Below are 6,177 nucleotides of genomic sequence, written 5' to 3'. Positions count from 1 at the left end.
TTTCAGCTCGCTCCGTTAGTGGTGAAGGAGTTGGCTGAAGCCGTCTCCCACCACCCGCGAAAAAAACCCAGGCTGAATTACCGACTGCTTTTGACAAACACCAAGGTCGTGTGGTAATGTAATTGCTCTCCGAATCCACATCTCTGAGTTTTCAAGAATATATCGCTTATATCCTTTTTAGACCCCTGCAGAGCACCGTACGGTTGCGTGAGCTGTAATTTGGATGCATTTCTAGACTTGTATTTCTTTAAATGCTGGCAAGTGTTTACAAGAGCAAAATATTTTATCACCGCTCAAAAAATAAAAGAAGAAAAGCACGTAAACATTTGAATTGGGCTGTTATTTACGGCAGCATTTATTCTTATCATACCAAGCATATGACATTTTATTTACAGCATATGCAATCATGTTATGATTGCACAAGATATGCACCACGAGAGCAGCGCGTTCCGATCACAAAACTCGCCTCTCCACCGTGAATAAATCACAATCCGAATGCACAAGGTTTTATCACTAACACTGAGGTGGTGTAAACAGTTAATGTGAGAATCAAAGGAGAACGGCGCGTGACATACGTCACAACCAAACGTTAGCGATTGGTTAGGCAGATCCAGAGTGACTCTTGGCAGATCCAATAGTTTTAAACTTCAACAGAGTTCCCGCCTTCAAGGAAGTAAACGCTTGTCAATGGAGAGTGGCCAGACTCTATGTACAAATTAAATGTACGAGAGTCTGGTAAGACCAGCAGTGTTGGGGAAAGTTACTTTGAAAAGTAATGCATTACAATATTGTGTTACTCCCTTAAAAAGTATCTAATTGAGTTACTTAGTTACTTTTTAAGAAAAGTAATGCGTTGCGTTACTTTTTCTCACCTGGGCTGGGCTTGTTTTTGGGGGTTTTTTTATAACAAAAAAGTTATATTGTTGTGCAACGGTAAAGACCTCTTCATACCAAAATTTTAATAATAAGCCCCAGGCTGAGGTAAAAATGCAAATTGACGCATGAACAGTAGAGGGCGCAGCTCTGCTGCCATTCTGGATAATGGTAGAATAGGATGCAGGAGAAAAAAGTTTTACCAATAAAAACAAAAAATCTAGTCATTTTCATCATCAAAGGTCAGCAGCAAGACATTTGGTAAATTAAATATAAAGGTAGATTATGCATAAAAATTTTTGTTTTATTTAACATTTAATTATTGGAGGTTTGCATAGTACTCTAATTTTGCATTTGACTGATTTTATTCATTTTGAGGAGTACTGAATCTTTATTGTGCATGTGAGATAAATAAATGCTCACATTTAGTCTAGAACTTCAATAACCATCATGTTTACACACAACGCCTCTGCACTTATTTTTCAAAACATGGGGTCAAGAGAGCTGTCAGTCAAATTAATGTGAAAATGTAACTTGAGTTACTTTTTTGAAAAAGTAACTCAGATATTTTGTTGTAAATTTGAAAAGTAATGCATTACTTTACTAGTTACTTGGAAAAAGTAATATTATTACGTAACTCAAGTTACTTTTAATGCGTTACCCCCAACACTGAAGACCAGGCTATCCCGTTGCCATTCTTTCGCCAAAAAATATACCCTCAACTGTTGTCAAGGAAACACTCCAGGTGTGTTGTGTCTCAACGTCCCACAGAACAGAGGGGCGGGGTGAGCAAAGCTCATTATCATTTAAGGCCACATGCACTGAAATGGCTTGCTGAAAACAGAGCTGTTATTGACCAGGTAAAATTAGTGTTTTCTTACAATACTAATGAGAATTTTTAATTAAAGTATATTACAAACTTTTCATTTAGACACTAAAGAATCATATTAACATTATATGACCCATTTAACCAATCAGGAGCCTGCTTGCTGCTGTCACGTGGTAAAGTGACGTGATGAGAAAGCCCGCATAATTTACAAATACTACTATTGTGTCACAAAATGTAGTTTTAAGAGTTTTATAGGTGAGAATGTAATTGTTTAAAGCTCAAATCTATGGTTTATTTATAAAGAGAGCGCCATTTTTGGAGTTGTGAGATCCAGGCGATCACCAGCGCTCAGCGCTCATTAACCCCGGCGAGAGCAGCCTTTCCTCTGCCAGTCCTTCTGACGTTTGCCGCTGGCTCTGATGTCCTGTAGTGGTTAAACATGAGATATAATTCCTCTTGTGCAGATCTAACGGGCGATCTTTGGTGTCATGAATCTATAATTTGTTGTCTGCCAAATCGTTTTAACTGAGGGCAAAGAGAAGTTTCATAAGTTTTCATAATTTTTTTAGGATATTTAAATATACATGCAGTGAAGATAATGTAGGTAGTGCGTTGCCTGGACCACATTTGTGTGGCTATTAATGTTTAATATATATTTTTAATGAAAATGAAAAGAGGCAGAGTTATGTTTTATGACATATTTCTCCTGGAGCACCTTGAACGCGTCTATTTCTCTTCAAACACTCGATTTATACGCGCGTCCAATTCGCTGTGGACGCGCAAATGGATTCAAAATGTTCAAGCGTTCAAGCTCTATTCACGCTTGGGGTGAACGCAGCATAACAATGCAAATTAATACATTTCTGTCCAAATATCACTTCTATTACAAAATAATCATAATACATCATCTTTCCGGCGATATGTTTTGTCAAGATTAGAAAAGATTTTGATTATAAAGTAGATAAATTGTATAATATTAAACCTGACACCACCCACTAAGGGAGGAGCCTGCTAGAAGAATTTAAAGGGATAGTTCACCCAAAAACTAAAATTTGATGTTTTTCTGCTTACCCCCAAGGCATCCAAGATGTAGGTGTCTTCGTTTCTTCAGTAGAACACAAATTAAGATTTTTAACTCCAACCGTTGCTGTGTGTCACTCATATAATGCTTGTCAATGGGGTCGAATTCTATTAGAGCAAAAAAAACATGGACAGACAACTTCAAATTAAACCCCGCGGCTTGTGACGACACATTGATGTCTTAAGACATGAAACGTTCGGTTTCTGAGAGAAATCGAACGGTATTTATGCAAATATATCACCTCATATCAGACGAATGCTTCAGCTCTCCAGACTGCCATCACTTCCTGTGAGTGAGGTCAAAATTCCGGCCGGGTCATAGATATATACATAGATACCTCATTAGTGCCTGCGTGGATCGCTCGAATTTGGAATCTATGTATACATATCAAAGTTACACCTTCATCATCATGGCTATAAGTGTGTGTGCATTCACAGCCTTTTGCTTTGTGCAAATGCAAGTTGTAATATTGTGTTTATTTTGTGTAGGCTATATCTATATCTTATTTATCTCATATAGGATGCATTTGGTTAAGAATTAGAGCGGTAGTAAAGCGAGGCGGTGATCATCTTCAGCGCGCACAGCTCAAAAAATAATGCACAACTAATAATGACTATCATTGGGACGGTCACATTACATAACATTATAAAGACAACACTATTGTAATAAAACATTGTGAATTATTTGGATTTAGTTGCTGTGTTTCATCTCGTTGCTCCAGGAAGAGCGTCCACAACATGACTCGCACGTTAGTTAGTTAGTTAAAGGTGGGGTAAGTGCTTTCTGGTAACCAATGTTGATATTTCAAATCACTAAAACAAACACCCCGCCCCACATATACGTAACCCAGGCAACGACTATGGCGGCTGTGCCAGCCGGCCGAGGCTATGTCATCAATAAGTGAAAGCAATGTGTGTTACTATGGTAATCCAGGTCGAATGTTCAGTGAAAAAGTCATCCCTTACATCCCAAAAACACAAACACAGTTCTCATGAACAACTCGATAGCACGAGCACGACAGTCCAACTAACCCACATATTACAATTATGACAAGATTAGAGGGTTATCGATCACGAAAAGAGGAACCAAAGGAAACAAACATATTAGATGTTTAATATCTTACTTTTCGGACACACTTTGGGAGCTGGCGCTTGAAACAGACAGTGAGGAGGTTTAGACGCTCCAGGCTTATCGGGTGTGGAAATGAATGGGTCTTTATCATCGCTGAAGTGAACGAAAATGCGATCGCAAATGGACAAACAAGCAAACATGACACACAAGCATATTCAAGCAAAAGCCAGCATATATTAGTTCTGTGAAACAAAACTCAATCAATGTTACTCGCCTATCGAGAAGAAATAAAGCAACCTCAGCCTTCACTCCTTGAGTTCTCTCCAGCGCTGGAAAGCTGATAATTATTGCCTGCCATCTCTCTCTTTCTGTCGTCGCTCGACTAATGTCCGTCCTGTCATGTCTTTTGAATAATGACGTGCACTGAGCGCTCTCTTCTCCCCGTCATTAGTAGACACGCCCCTTACTGCTGATTGGCTATAAGTTTGTTTTGGTACTCGGCCCGAGACACTTTTCTAAAGCAGTTTTGAAATACCACTTACCCCACCTTTAATAAGTGCACTGTAAATCGCTTCAGATAAAAGCGTATGCCAAATGCATAAATGTAAATGTTACAACTTTTACATTCGCGTCATTTTGTGCGGATATAATTTGTAATATTATGTTTATTTGGTATATATCTGATTAACCCTTGTGTTATGTTGCGGGTCAATTTGACCCGTTTTGATTTTTAAGTTGTCAGAAATATCAGTTAACCTATGTTTTTTTTCTTTAAATTTTGTGACTTTTTCTCATTTAGGGTAAATTAGAGTCTGAAAGCTTTAAAATGCTATATAGTTGGTCAAGATTACTTTAGGTTTAGACGAAGATAGTATTGTTCTAAATGTATAAAGGCAAGTGTCCTAAGGGCCAATCTTAAAGGTCCCATGGCATGGCATTTTTCTATTATTTTATAGTGTTTCCTGAGGTGTACTTATATTGTTAGTATGATTTTTACATCATAAAATGTCATAATTTAGAAATAAAAGGCATTTTGTCTATACTGCTGTTTGCCCTGTGGCTGACTGCCCTGTTTCAAGAGGCGTGTCTGCTGTGAGACTTCAGTAAAAACGCCCACTGTTGTGATTGGCTGACATCTTTGCATTTAATATGAGCGGAGGGGGCGTGGTTTAACGAGGTCTACGACGCACGAGCTGCTGCCAGAGAGACGGATGGACCTGAGTTCACTTCTCATCAGTTCTCTCAGCATGTCTCAGTTCAGGGTGAACTGTTGTAATTACAAGAATATACTTCAGGTTATTAGTTTATTTCTAGTCGGAGGGGCTGTCACTCATGTCAGAAAGTTAGTAACTTTAGTAAATTATGGATCAGCGCTGACTCGAGACGCGAACCGTTTAGAACGATTCAGTCCGATTTGGTGAACTGATTCGGCTCACTAAAAATAACCGATTCAAAAGAATGATTCGTTCGCGATCCGGACATCACGGAGACGGAGCGATTGCTAACAAAGTTATTTATAGTAACTACTGAGTTATGAAAGCGCTGTCTGTCAGCGCGAGTTTATTGTGTTTGTATCTGAGAGTTCTGAATAAACACGAGTCCCAGTCACACCGAGTCCTCTTCATCATTATTCTACCAACTTTGTAACACATGCAATGTACCATTACAGCGAGATGAACGAGTTAGTAAGTTTGATTAAAGCATTATTTCTAGATATGTTCCAATCATATGAAAAGCGTCAATGACGCGCATTGAGTAACTTACACAGCGCAAACAAAGACACAACAGCAGTAATCGAATGTAATCCAGTTTATTGTGGGGAAAGCTGGCTAGCCTAGCCGGATACCCTCACGCTTACTCCCCTTCTGCTTAATCTCACGCCGCGTTTGGTGCCTCCGCTGTGGGCCAGATGCAGTACTGGGGGTCGGGGATGTTGAAGGCCGAGCTTCGGCGTGCGTGAGGTTTATTTCTAAAGATGTGGCTCTGCCGATGTTAAGCAGAAACTCCCGACTGTATGCACATTTAAGAACAGATAGACGCCACGAGGACGTACAAAAACACTGACTCACAAGATAGAAAACACTGTTCTGTCGGGAGAGAGAGAAGCCGCAGTGTGTGCACGAATAATAAATAATTAGCTACACATAAGAAATCACTGATCACAGATCAGAAGGAACTGAAAAAAGACTTCTGTTTTCATTTGTACATCCAAACACCGAGAAACTGCCAGCATTCACTCGTTCACAACCCATGATCTCTCGAGCGCTTGCATGGGCGCGCCAGATTCTCTGGGTGGAGGAAAGGGAGGTAACCGTTCCTGCTT

General features: G+C 39.5%; 1 protein-coding gene across 1 annotated transcript in view; it reads left to right on the top strand.

Moving 5' to 3' along the window:
* rab35b (RAB35, member RAS oncogene family b) overlaps nucleotides 1-6,177 on the top strand; it is a 761,740-nt gene that overhangs the window by 711,072 nt on the left and 44,491 nt on the right. The window lies entirely within an intron of this gene.

This window comes from Gobio gobio, assembly GCF_949357685.1.
Source record: "Gobio gobio genome assembly, chromosome: 10".
Lineage (NCBI taxonomy): Eukaryota > Metazoa > Chordata > Actinopteri > Cypriniformes > Gobionidae > Gobio > Gobio gobio.
This window is presented reverse-complemented; position numbering and strand designations above follow the sequence as displayed.